General features: G+C 40.8%; 4 non-coding genes across 4 annotated transcripts; all 4 read left to right on the top strand.

The window, feature by feature from the left end:
- The first annotated feature begins 319 nt into the window (after nt 1-319).
- TRNAK-UUU (transfer RNA lysine (anticodon UUU)) lies at nt 320-392 on the top strand. Its single transcript has one exon. It is a non-coding gene; the product is annotated as a tRNA-Lys (tRNA).
- A 5,830-nt stretch (nt 393-6,222) lies between these two features.
- On the top strand, nt 6,223-6,295 carry TRNAK-UUU (transfer RNA lysine (anticodon UUU)). Its single transcript has one exon. It is a non-coding gene; the product is annotated as a tRNA-Lys (tRNA).
- Nucleotides 6,296-7,908: 1,613 nt separating this feature from the next.
- On the top strand, nt 7,909-7,981 carry TRNAK-UUU (transfer RNA lysine (anticodon UUU)). The gene has a single exon. It is a non-coding gene; the product is annotated as a tRNA-Lys (tRNA).
- Nucleotides 7,982-11,261: 3,280 nt separating this feature from the next.
- On the top strand, nt 11,262-11,334 carry TRNAK-UUU (transfer RNA lysine (anticodon UUU)). Its single transcript has one exon. It is a non-coding gene; the product is annotated as a tRNA-Lys (tRNA).
- The last annotated feature ends 2,819 nt before the right edge of the window (nt 11,335-14,153 follow it).

Below are 14,153 nucleotides of genomic sequence, written 5' to 3'. Positions count from 1 at the left end.
CATGTCATTAATCGTTGATTTAGAGTGGACTGCATTGCCCAGTGTGTGTATTGAGGAGCACATGTTCGCCTTTACTGGGGAGCAATTTTGCACTCATGAATGTGGCAAAACATTCAAATCCGTAAGTGGGTGAACATTAAAGTCCTAGATGCTGCAAATCTCTATATCTGGATACGGAATGACTGAAAAAAGTTATGTCTCCAGTGTCAAAATGTGTGTAATGCACTAGTAATTCATTTCCTTTATTGACCAGTGAGGTAGCCATGTATGGAGGTGCTGTAGAGTGAAAAACAAGTTTCAAATGGGCAGTGATCCTTGTGCCTGGATAGCTCAGTCGGTAGAGCATCAGACTTTTAATCTGAGGGTCCAGGGTTCAAGTCCCTGTTCAGGCGTATCTTTGCTTCTTTTACAAAAAATTAAGCAGGAAATATGAATTGCTCATTCTAATATGTGCTATTTCTGATGGCATCGCAACCTTGGGCAATATGACTCTAAGGTAGTGGAGTCCAGAGTTCTTGGATGCTTTGCCAACATTTCAAGCCTGACTGTGCTTCTAAATAGCATGAAATAGCAATCTGTGTACAAAGTTTTAATATTGGGGAGACAGATTGGTCGAAAAAAAAGCAGACAGGTGCTGCTGAGATTCGAACGCAGGATCTCCTGTTTACTAGACAGGCGCTTTAACCAACTAAGCCACAGCACCTTTTTTGCGTCTGGTCTCCTTTCCTTCCTCATGTAATCATTTAGAAGTGAAATCCACTTTTTTAAGGCTGGGCTTCTGTTGCAATATAACTTTTCAAAATGTTTTCCAATTGACTGAAACTCCATTGCACAAAACGAGCATGTCATTAATCGTCGATTTAGAGTGGACTGCATTGCCCAGTGTGTGCATTGAGGAGCACATGTTCGTCTTTACTGGGGAGCAAGTTTGCACTCATGAATGTGGCAAAACATTCAAATCCGTAAGTGGGTGAACATTAAAGTCCTAGATGCTGCAAATCTCTATATCTGGATACGGAATGACTGAAAAAAGTTATGTCTCCAGTGTCAAAATGTGTGTAATGCACTAGTAATTCATTTCCTTTATTGACCAGTGAGGTAGCCATGTATGGAGGTGCTGTAGAGTGAAAATCAAGTTTCAAATGGGCAGTGATCCCTGTGCCTGGATAGCTCAGTCGGTAGAGTATCAGACTTTTAATCTGAGGGTATAGGGTTCAAGTCCCTGCTCAGGCGTACCTTTGCTTCTTTTACAAAAAATTAAGCAGGAAATATGAATTGCTCATTCTAATATGTGCTATTTCTGATGGCATCGCAACCTTGGGCAATATGACTCTAAGGTAGTGGAGTCCAGAGTTCTTGGATGCTTTGCCAACATTTCAAGCCTGACTGTGCTTCTAAATAGCATTAAATAGCAATCTTTGTTCAAAGTTTTAATATTGGGGAGACAGATTGGTCGAAAAAAAAGCAGACAGGCGCTGCTGAGATTCGAACTCAGGATCTCCTGTTTACTAGACAGGCGCCTTAACCAACTAAGCCATAGCACCTTTTTTGCATCTGGTCTCCTTTCCTTCCTCATGTAATCATTTAGAAGTGAAATCCACTTTTTTAAGGCTGGGCTTCTGTTGCAATATAACTTTTCAAAATGTTTTCCAATTGACTGAAACTCCATTGCACAAAACGAGCATGTCATTAATCGTCGATTTAGAGTGGACTGCATTGCCCAGTGTGTGCATTGAGGAGCACATGTTCGTCTTTACTGGGGAGCAAGTTTGCACTCATGAATGTGGCAAAACATTCAAATCCGTAAGTGGGTGAACATTAAAGTCCTAGATGCTGCAAATCTCTATATCTGGATACGGAATGACTGAAAAAAGTTATGTCTCCAGTGTCAAAATGTGTGTAATGCACTAGTAATTCATTTCCTTTATTGACCAGTGAGGTAGCCATGTATGGAGGTGCTGTAGAGTGAAAATCAAGTTTCAAATGAGCAGTGATCCCTGTGCCTGGATAGCTCAGTCAGTAGAGCATCAGACTTTTAATCTGAGGGTCCAGGGTTCAAGTCCCTGTTCAGGCGTACCTTTGCTTCTTTTACAAAAAATTAAGCAGGAAATATGAATTGCTCATTCTAATATGTGCTATTTCTGATGGCATCGCAACCTTGGGCAATATGACTCTAAGGTAGTGGAGTCCAGAGTTCTTGGATGCTTTGCCAAAATTTCAAGCCTGACTGTGCTTCTAAATAGCATGAAATAGCAATCTTTGTACAAAGTTTTAATATTGGGGAGACAGATTGGTCGAAAAAAAAGCAGACAGGCGCTGCTGAGATTCGAACTCAGGATCTCCTGTTTACTAGACAGGCGCTTTAACCAACTAAGCCACAGCACCTTTTTTGCATCTGGTCTCCTTTCCCCTTTCCATTCTCAAATAATCATTTAGAAGTGAAATCCACTTTTTTAAGGCTGGGCTTCTGTTGCAATATAACTTTTCAAAATGTTTTCCAATTGACTGAAACTCCATTGCACAAAACGAGCATGTCATTAATCGTCGATTTAGAGTGGACTGCATTGCCCAGTGTGTGCATTGAGGAGCACATGTTCGTCTTTACTGGGGAGCAAGTTTGCACTCATGAATGTGGCAAAACATTCAAATCCGTAAGTGGGTGAACATTAAAGTCCTAGATGCTGCAAATCTCTATATCTGGATACGGAATGACTGAAAAAAGTTATGTCTCCAGTGTCAAAATGTGTGTAATGCACTAGTAATTCATTTCCTTTATTGACCAGTGAGGTAGCCATGTATGGAGGTGCTGTAGAGTGAAAATCAAGTTTCAAATGGGCAGTGATCCCTGTGCCTGGATAGCTCAGTCGGTAGAGCATCAGACTTTTAATCTGAGGTTCCAGGGTTCAAGTCACCGTTCAGGCGTACCTTTGCTTCTTTTACAAAAAATTAAGCAGGAAATATGAATTGCTCATTCTAATATGTGCTATTTCTGATGGCATCGCAACCTTGGGCAATATGACTCTAAGGTAGTGGAGTCCAGAGTTTTTGGATGCTTTGCCAACATTTCAAGCCTGACTGTGCTTCTAAATAGCATGAAATAGCAATCTTTGTACAAAGTTTTAATATTGGGGAGACAGATTGGTCGAAAAAAAAGCAGACAGGCGCTGCTGAGATTCGAACTCAGGATCTCCTGTTTACTAGACAGGCGCTTTAACCAACTAAGCCACAGCACCTTTTTTGCATCTGGTCTCCTTTCCTTCCTCATGTAATCATTTAGAAGTGAAATCCATTTTTTTTAAGGCTGGGCTTCTGTTGCAATATAACTTTTCAAAATGTTTTCCAATTGACTGAAACTCCATTGCACAAAACGAGCATGTCATTAATCGTCGATTTAGAGTGGACTGCATTGCCCAGTGTGTGCATTGAGGAGCACATGTTCGTCTTTACTGGGGAGCAAGTTTGCACTCATGAATGTGGCAAAACATTCAAATCCGTAAGTGGGTGAACATTAAAGTCCTAGATGCTGCAAATCTCTATATCTGGATACGGAATGACTGAAAAAAGTTATGTCTCCAGTGTCAAAATGTGTGTAATGCACTAGTAATTCATTTCCTTTATTGACCAGTGAGGTAGCCATGTATGGAGGTGCTGTAGAGTGAAAATCAAGTTTCAAATGGGCAGTGATCCCTGTGCCTGGATAGCTCAGTCGGTAGAGCATCAGACTTTTAATCTGAGGGTCCAGGGTTCAAGTCCCTGCTCAGGCGTACCTTTGCTTCTTTTACAAAAAATTAAGCAGGAAATATGAATTGCTCATTCTAATATGTGCTATTTCTGATGGCTTCGCAACCTTGGGCAATATGACTCTAAGGTAGTGGAGTCCAGAGTTTTTGGATGCTTTGCCAACATTTCAAGCCTGACTGTGCTTCTAAATAGCATGAAATAGCAATCTTTGTACAAAGTTTTAATATTGGGGAGACAGATTGGTCGAAAAAAAAGCAGACAGGCGCTGCTGAGATTCGAACTCAGGATCTCCTGTTTACTAGACAGGCACTTGCTTTAACCAACTAAGCCACAGCACCTTTTTTGCATCTGGTCTCCTTTCCATTCTCATGTAATCATTTAGAAGTGAAATCCACTTTTTTAAGGCTGGGCTTCTGTTGCAATATAACTTTTCAAAATGTTTTCCAATTGACTGAAACTCCATTGCACAAAACGAGCATGTCATTAATCGTCGATTTAGAGTGGACTGCATTGCCCAGTGTGTGCATTGAGGAGCACATGTTCGTCTTTACTGGGGAGCAAGTTTGCACTCATGAATGTGGCAAAACATTCAAATCCGTAAGTGGGTGAACATTAAAGTCCTAGATGCTGCAAATCTCTATATCTGGATACGGAATGACTGAAAAAAGTTATGTCTCCAGTGTCAAAATGTGTGTAATGCACTAGTAATTCATTTCCTTTATTGACCAGTGAGGTAGCCATGTATGGAGGTGCTGTAGAGTGAAAATCAAGTTTCAAATGGGCAGTGATCCCTGTGCCTGGATAGCTCAGTCGGTAGAGCATCAGACTTTTAATCTGAGGTTCCAGGGTTCAAGTCACCGTTCACGCGTACCATTGCTTCTTTTACAAAAAATTAAGCAGGAAATATGAATTGCTCATTCTAATATGTGCTATTTCTGATGGCATCGCAACCTTGGGCAATATGACTCTAAGGTAGTGGAGTCCAGAGTTTTTGGATGCTTTGCCAACATTTCAAGCCTGACTGTGCTTCTAAATAGCATGAAATAGCAATCTTTGTACAAAGTTTTAATATTGGGGAGACAGATTGGTCGAAAAAAAAGCAGACAGGCGCTGCTGAGATTCGAACTCAGGATCTCCTGTTTACTAGACAGGCGCTTTAACCAACTAAGCCACAGCACCTTTTTTGCATCTGGTCTCCTTTCCTTCCTCATGTAATCATTTAGAAGTGAAATCCATTTTTTTAAGGCTGGGCTTCTGTTGCAATATAACTTTTCAAAATGTTTTCCAATTGACTGAAACTCCATTGCACAAAACGAGCATGTCATTAATCGTCGATTTAGAGTGGACTGCATTGCCCAGTGTGTGCATTGAGGAGCACATGTTCGTCTTTACTGGGGAGCAAGTTTGCACTCATGAATGTGGCAAAACATTCAAATCCGTAAGTGGGTGAACATTAAAGTCCTAGATGCTGCAAATCTCTATATCTGGATACGGAATGACTGAAAAAAGTTATGTCTCCAGTGTCAAAATGTGTGTAATGCACTAGTAATTCATTTCCTTTATTGACCAGTGAGGTAGCCATGTATGGAGGTGCTGTAGAGTGAAAATCAAGTTTCAAATGGGCAGTGATCCCTGTGCCTGGATAGCTCAGTCGGTAGAGCATCAGACTTTTAATCTGAGGGTCCAGGGTTCAAGTCCCTGCTCAGGCGTACCTTTGCTTCTTTTACAAAAAATTAAGCAGGAAATATGAATTGCTCATTCTAATATGTGCTATTTCTGATGGCATCGCAACCTTGGGCAATATGACTCTAAGGTAGTGGAGTCCAGAGTTTTTGGATGCTTTGCCAACATTTCAAGCCTGACTGTGCTTCTAAATAGCATGAAATAGCAATCTTTGTACAAAGTTTTAATATTGGGGAGACAGATTGGTCGAAAAAAAAGCAGACAGGCGCTGCTGAGATTCGAACTCAGGATCTCCTGTTTACTAGACAGGCACTTGCTTTAACCAACTAAGCCACAGCACCTTTTTTGCATCTGGTCTCCTTTCCATTCTCATGTAATCATTTAGAAGTGAAATCCACTTTTTTAAGGCTGGGCTTCTGTTGCAATATAACTTTTCAAAATCTTTTCCAATTGACTGAAACTCCATTGCACAAAACGAGCATGTCATTAATCGTCGATTTAGAGTGGACTGCATTGCCCAGTGTGTGCATTGAGGAGCACATGTTCGTCTTTACTGGGGAGCAAGTTTGCACTCATGAATGTGGCAAAACATTCAAATCCGTAAGTGGGTGAACATTAAAGTCCTAGATGCTGCAAATCTCTATATCTGGATACGGAATGACTGAAAAAAGTTATGTCTCCAGTGTCAAAATGTGTGTAATGCACTAGTAATTCATTTCCTTTATTGACCAGTGAGGTAGCCATGTGTGGAGGTGCTGTAGAGTGAAAATCAAGTTTCAAATGAGCAGTGATCCCTGTGCCTGGATAGCTCAGTCGGTAGAGCATCAGACTTTTAATCTGAGGGTCCAGGGTTCAAGTCCCTGTTCAGGCGTACCTTTGCTTCTTTTACAAAAAATTAAGCAGGAAATATGAATTGCTCATTCTAATATGTGCTATTTCTGATGGCATCGCAACCTTGGGCAATATGACTCTAAGGTAGTGGAGTCCAGAGTTCTTGGATGCTTTGCCAACATTTCAAGCCTGACTGTGCTTCTAAATAGCATGAAATAGCAATCTTTGTACAAAGTTTTAATATTGGGGAGACAGATTGGTCGAAAAAAAATCAGACAGGCGCTGCTGAGATTCGAACTCAGGATCTCCTGTTTACTAGACAGGCGCTTTAACCAACTAAGCCACAGCACCTTTTTTGCATCTGGTCTCCTTTCCTTCCTCATGTAATCATTTAGAAGTGAAATCCACTTTTTTAAGGCTGGGCTTCTGTTGCAATATAACTTTTCAAAATGTTTTCCAATTGACTGAAACTCTATTGCACAAAACGAGCATGTCATTAATCGTTGATTTAGAGTGGACTGCATTGCCCAGTGTGTGTATTGAGGAGCACATGTTCGCCTTTACTGGGGAGCAATTTTGCACTCATGAATGTGGCAAAACATTCAAATCCGTAAGTGGGTGAACATTAAAGTCCTAGATGCTGCAAATCTCTATATCTGGATACGGAATGACTGAAAAAAGTTATGTCTCCAGTGTCAAAATGTGTGTAATGCACTAGTAATTCATTTCCTTTATTGACCAGTGAGGTAGCCATGTATGGAGGTGCTGTAGAGTGAAAATCAAGTTTCAAATGGGCAGTGATCCTTGTGCCTGGATAGCTCAGTAGGTAGAGCATCAGACTTTTAATCTGAGGGTCCAGGGTTCAAGTCCCTGTTCAGGCGTATCTTTGCTTCTTTTACAAAAAATTAAGCAGGAAATATGAATTGCTCATTCTAATATGTGCTATTTCTGATGGCATCGCAACCTTGGGCAATATGACTCTAAGGTAGTGGAGTCCAGAGTTTTTGGATGCTTTGCCAACATTTCAAGCCTGACTGTGCTTCTAAATAGCATGAAATAGCAATCTTTGTACAAAGTTTTAATATTGGGGAGACAGATTGGTCGAAAAAAAAGCAGACAGGCGCTGCTGAGATTCGAACTCAGGATCTCCTGTTTACTAGACAGGCACTTGCTTTAACCAACTAAGCCACAGCACCTTTTTTGCATCTGGTCTCCTTTCCATTCTCATGTAATCATTTAGAAGTGAAATCCACTTTTTTAAGGCTGGGCTTCTGTTGCAATATAACTTTTCAAAATGTTTTCCAATTGACTGAAACTCCATTGCACAAAACGAGCATGTCATTAATCGTTGATTTAGAGTGGACTGCATTGCCCAGTGTGTGCATTGAGGAGCACATGTTCGTCTTTACTGGGGAGCAAGTTTGCACTCATGAATGTGGCAAAACATTCAAATCCGTAAGTGGGTGAACATTAAAGTCCTAGATGCTGCAAATCTCTATATCTGGATACGGAATGTCTGAAAAAAGTTATGTCTCCAGTGTCAAAATGTGTGTAATGCACTAGTAATTCATTTCCTTTATTGACCAGTGAGGTAGCCATGTGTGGAGGTGCTGTAGAGTGAAAATCAAGTTTCAAATGAGCAGTGATCCCTGTGCCTGGATAGCTCAGTCGGTAGAGCATCAGACTTTTAATCTGAGGGTCCAGGGTTCAAGTCCCTGTTCAGGCGTACCTTTGCTTCTTTTACAAAAAATTAAGCAGGAAATATGAATTGCTCATTCTAATATGTGCTATTTCTGATGGCATCGCAACCTTGGGCAATATGACTCTAAGGTAGTGGAGTCCAGAGTTCTTGGATGCTTTGCCAACATTTCAAGCCTGACTGTGCTTCTAAATAGCATGAAATAGCAATCTTTGTACAAAGTTTTAATATTGGGGAGACAGATTGGTCGAAAAAAAATCAGACAGGCGCTGTTGAGATTCGAACTCAGGATCTCCTGTTTACTAGACAGGCGCTTTAACCAACTAAGCCACAGCACCTTTTTTGCATCTGGTCTCCTTTCCTTCCTCATGTAATCATTTAGAAGTGAAATCCACTTTTTTAAGGCTGGGCTTCTGTTGCAATATAACTTTTCAAAATGTTTTCCAATTGACTGAAACTCTATTGCACAAAACGAGCATGTCATTAATCGCTGATTTAGAGTGGACTGCATTGCCCAGTGTGTGTATTGAGGAGCACATGTTCGCCTTTACTGGGGAGCAATTTTGCACTCATGAATGTGGCAAAACATTCAAATCCGTAAGTGGGTGAACATTAAAGTCCTAGATGCTGCAAATCTCTATATCTGGATACGGAATGACTGAAAAAAGTTATGTCTCCAGTGTCAAAATGTGTGTAATGCACTAGTAATTCATTTCCTTTATTGACCAGTGAGGCAGCCGTGTATGGAGGTGCTGTAGAGTGAAAATCAAGTTTCAAATGGGCAGTGATCCTTGTGCCTGGATAGCTCAGTGGGTAGAGCATCAGACTTTTAATCTGAGGGTCCAGGGTTCAAGTCCCTGTTCAGGCGTATCTTTGCTTCTTTTACAAAAAATTAAGCAGGAAATATGAATTGCTCATTCTAATATGTGCTATTTCTGATGGCATCGCAACCTTGGGCAATATGACTCTAAGGTAGTGGAGTCCAGAGTTCTTGGATGCTTTGCCAACATTTCAAGCCTGACTGTGCTTCTAAATAGCATGAAATAGCAATCTTTGTACAAAGTTTTAATATTGGGGAGACAGATTGGTCGAAAAAAAAGCAGACAGGCGCTGCTGAGATTCGAACTCAGGATCTCCTGTTTACTAGACAGGCGCTTTAACCAACTAAGCCACAGCACCTTTTTTGCATCTGGTCTCCTTTCCTTCCTCATGTAATTATTTAGAAGTGAAATCCACTTTTTTAAGGCTGGGCTTCTGTTGCAATATAACTTTTCAAAATGTTTTCCAATTGACTGAAACTCCATTGCACAAAACGAGCATGTCAGTAATCGACGATTTAGAGTGGACTGCATTGTCCAGTGTGTGCATTGAGGAGCACATGTACGTCTTTACTGGTGAGCAAGTTTGCACTCATGAATGTGGCAAAACATTCAAATGCGTGGGGTGGATGACCATTAAAGTCCTACATGCTGCAAATCTCTATATCTGGATACGGAATGACTGAAAAAAGTTATGTCTCCAGTGTCAAAATGTGTGTAATGCACTAGTAATTCATTTCCTTTATTGACCAGTGAGGTAGCCATGTATGGAGGTGCTGTAGAGTGAAAATCAAGTTTCAAATGGGCAGTGATCCCTGTGCCTGGATAGCTCAGTCGGTAGAGCATCAGACTTTTAATCTGAGGGTCCCTGTTCAGGCGTACCTTTGCTTCTTTTACAATAAATTAAGCAGGAAATATGAATTGCTCATTCTAATATTTGCTATTTCTGATGGCATGGCAACCTTGGGCAATATGACTCGAAGGTAGTGGAGTCCAGAGTTCTTGGATGCTTTGCCAACATTTTAAGCCTGACTGTGCTTCTAAATAGCATGCAATAGCAATCTTTGTACAAAGTTTTAATATTGGGGAGACAGATTGGTCGAAAAAAAAGCAGAGAGGCACTGCTGAGATTCAAACTCAGGATCTCCTGTTTACTTGACAGGCGCTTTAACCAACTAAGCCACAGCACCTTTTTTGCATCTAGTCTCCTTTCCTTCCTCATGTAATCATTTAGAAGTGAAATCCACTTTTTTTAAGGCTGGGCTTCTGTTGCAATATAACTTTTCAAAATGTTTTCCAATTGACTGAAACTCCATTGCACAAAACGAGCATGTCATTAATCGTCGATTTAGAGTGGACTGCATTGCCCAGTGTGTGCATTGAGGAGCACATGTTCGTCTTTACTGGGGAGCAAGTTTGCACTCATGAATGTGGCAAAACATTCAAATCCGTAAGTGGGTGAACATTAAAGTCCTAGATGCTGCAAATCTCTATATCTGGATACGGAATGACTGAAAAATGTTATGTCTCCAGTGTCAAAATGTGTGTAATGCACTAGTAATTCATTTCCTTTATTGACCAGTGAGGTAGCCATGTATGGAGGTGCTGTAGAGTGAAAATCAAGTTTCAAATGGGCAGTGATCCCTGTGCCTGGATAGCTCAGTCTGTAGAGCATCAGACTTTTAATCTGAGGGTCCAGGGTTCAAGTCACTGTTCAGGCGTACCTATGCTTCTTTTACAAAAAATTAAGCAGGAAATATGAATTGCTCATTCTAATATGTGCTATTTCTGATGGCATCGCAACCTTGGGCAATATGACTCTAAGGTAGTGGAGTCCAGAGTTTTTGGATGCTTTGCCAACATTTCAACCCTGACTGTGCTTCTAAATAGCATGAAATAGCAATCTTTGTACAAAGTTTTAATATTGGGGAGACAGATTGGTCGAAAAAAAAGCAGACAGGCGCTGCTGAGATTCGAACTCAGGATCTCCTGTTTACTAGACAGGCGCTTTAACCAACTAAGCCACAGCACCTTTTTTGCATCTGGTCTCCTTTCCTTCCTCATGTAATCATTTAGAAGTGAAATCCATTTTTTTTAAGGCTGGGCTTCTGTTGCAATATAACTTTTCAAAATGTTTTCCAATTGACTGAAACTCCATTGCACAAAACGAGCATGTCATTAATCGTCGATTTAGAGTGGACTGCATTGCCCAGTGTGTGCATTGAGGAGCACATGTTCGTCTTTACTGGGGAGCAAGTTTGCACTCATGAATGTGGCAAAACATTCAAATCCGTAAGTGGGTGAACATTAAAGTCCTAGATGCTGCAAATCTCTATATCTGGATACGGAATGACTGAAAAAAGTTATGTCTCCAGTGTCAAAATGTGTGTAATGCACTACTAATTCATTTCCTTTATTGACCAGTGAGGTAGCCATGTATGGAGGTGCTGTAGAGTGAAAATCAAGTTTCAAATGGCAGTGATCCCTGTGCCTGGATAGCTCAGTCGGTAGAGCATCAGACTTTTAATCTGAGGGTCCAGGGTTCAAGTCCCTGTTCAGGCGTACCTTTGCTTCTTTTACAATAAATTAAGCAGGAAATATGAATTGCTCATTCTAATATTTGCTATTTCTGATGGCATGGCAACCTTGGGCAATATGACTCGAAGGTAGTGGAGTCCAGAGTTCTTGGATGCTTTGCCAACATTTTAAGCCTGACTGTGCTTCTAAATAGCATGCAATAGCAATCTTTGTACAAAGTTTTAATATTGGGGAGACAGATTGGTCGAAAAAAAGCAGACAGGCGCTGCTGAGATTCGAACTCAAGATCTCCTGTTTACTAGACAGGCGCTTGCTTTAACCAACTAAGCCACAGCACCTTTTTTGCATCTGGTCTCCTTTCCTTCCTCATGTAATCATTTAGAAGTGAAATCCACTTTTTTAAGGCTGGGCTTCTGTTGCAATATAACTTTTCAAAATGTTTTCCAATTGACTGAAACTCTATTGCACAAAACGAGCATGTCATTAATCGTCGATTTAGAGTGGACTGCATTGCCCAGTGTGTGCATTGAGGAGCACATGTTCGTCTTTACTGGGGAGCAAGTTTGCACTCATGAATGTGGCAAAACATTCAAATCCGTAAGTGGGTGAACATTAAAGTCCTAGATGCTGCAAATCTCTATATCTGGATACGGAATGACTGAAAAAAGTTATGTCTCCAGTGTCAAAATGTGTGTAATGCACTAGTAATTCATTTCCTTTATTGACCAGTGAGGTAGCCATGTATGGAGGTGCTGTAGAGTGAAAATCAAGTTTCAAATGGGCAGTGATCCCTGTGCCTGGATAGCTCAGTCGGTAGAGCATCAGACTTTTAATCTGAGGGTCCAGGGTTCAAGTCCCTGCTCAGGCGTACCTTCGCATCTTTTACAAAAAATTAAGCAGGAAATATGAATTGCTCATTCTAATATGTGCTATTTCTGATGGCATCGCAACCTTGGGCAATATGACTCTAAGGTAGTGGAGTCCAGAGTTTTTGGATGCTTTGCCAACATTTCAAGCCTGACTGTGCTTCTAAATAGCATGAAATAGCAATCTTTGTACAAAGTTTTAATATTGGGGAGACAGATTGGTCGAAAAAAAAGCAGACAGGCGCTGCTGAGATTCGAACTCAGGATCTCCTGTTTACTAGACAGGCGCTTTAACCAACTAAGCCACAGCACCTTTTTTGCATCTGGTCTCCTTTCCTTCCTCATGTAATCATTTAGAAGTGAAATCCATTTTTTTTAAGGCTGGGCTTCTGTTGCAATATAACTTTTCAAAATGTTTTCCAATTGACTGAAACTCCATTGCACAAAACGAGCATGTCATTAATCGTCGATTTAGAGTGGACTGCATTGCCCAGTGTGTGCATTGAGGAGCACATGTTCGTCTTTACTGGGGAGCAAGTTTGCACTCATGAATGTGGCAAAACATTCAAATCCGTAAGTGGGTGAACATTAAAGTCCTAGATGCTGCAAATCTCTATATCTGGATACGGAATGACTGAAAAAAGTTATGTCTCCAGTGTCAAAATGTGTGTAATGCACTAGTAATTCATTTCCTTTATTGACCAGTGAGGTAGCCATGTATGGAGGTGCTGTAGAGTGAAAATCAAGTTTCAAATGGGCAGTGATCCCTGTGCCTGGATAGCTCAGTCGGTAGAGCATCAGACTTTTAATCTGAGGGTCCAGGGTTCAAGTCCCTGCTCAGGCGTACCTTTGCTTCTTTTACAAAAAATTAAGCAGGAAATATGAATTGCTCATTCTAATATGTGCTATTTCTGATGGCTTCGCAACCTTGGGCAATATGACTCTAAGGTAGTGGAGTCCAGAGTTTTTGGATGCTTTGCCAACATTTCAAGCCTGACTGTGCTTCTAAATAGCATGAAATAGCAATCTTTGTACAAAGTTTTAATATTGGGGAGACAGATTGGTCGAAAAAAAAGCAGACAGGCGCTGCTGAGATTCGAACTCAGGATCTCCTGTTTACTAGACAGGCACTTGCTTTAACCAACTAAGCCACAGCACCTTTTTTGCATCTGGTCTCCTTTCCATTCTCATGTAATCATTTAGAAGTGAAATCCACTTTTTTAAGGCTGGGCTTCTGTTGCAATATAACTTTTCAAAATGTTTTCCAATTGACTGAAACTCCATTGCACAAAACGAGCATGTCATTAATCGTCGATTTAGAGTGGACTGCATTGCCCAGTGTGTGCATTGAGGAGCACATGTTCGTCTTTACTGGGGAGCAAGTTTGCACTCATGAATGTGGCAAAACATTCAAATCCGTAAGTGGGTGAACATTAAAGTCCTAGATGCTGCAAATCTCTATATCTGGATACGGAATGACTGAAAAAAGTTATGTCTCCAGTGTCAAAATGTGTGTAATGCACTAGTAATTCATTTCCTTTATTGACCAGTGAGGTAGCCATGTATGGAGGTGCTGTAGAGTGAAAATCAAGTTTCAAATGGGCAGTGATCCCTGTGCCTGGATAGCTCAGTCGGTAGAGCATCAGACTTTTAATCTGAGGTTCCAGGGTTCAAGTCACCGTTCAGGCGTACCTTTGCTTCTTTTACAAAAAATTAAGCAGGAAATATGAATTGCTCATTCTAATATGTGCTATTTCTGATGGCATCGCAACCTTGGGCAATATGACTCTAAGGTAGTGGAGTCCAGAGTTTTTGGATGCTTTGCCAACATTTCAAGCCTGACTGTGCTTCTAAATAGCATGAAATAGCAATCTTTGTACAAAGTTTTAATATTGGGGAGACAGATTGGTCGAAAAAAAAGCAGACAGGCGCTGCTGAGATTCGAACTCAGGATCTCCTGTTTACTAGACAGGCGCT

Source organism: Ambystoma mexicanum, unplaced genomic scaffold (assembly GCF_040938575.1).
Source record: "Ambystoma mexicanum isolate Mex_15411 unplaced genomic scaffold, UKY_AmexF1_1 Mex_scaf1, whole genome shotgun sequence".
Taxonomy (NCBI): domain Eukaryota; kingdom Metazoa; phylum Chordata; class Amphibia; order Caudata; family Ambystomatidae; genus Ambystoma; species Ambystoma mexicanum.
Note: the sequence above shows the minus strand (reverse complement) of the source record. Positions and strands in the feature narration are given on the sequence as shown.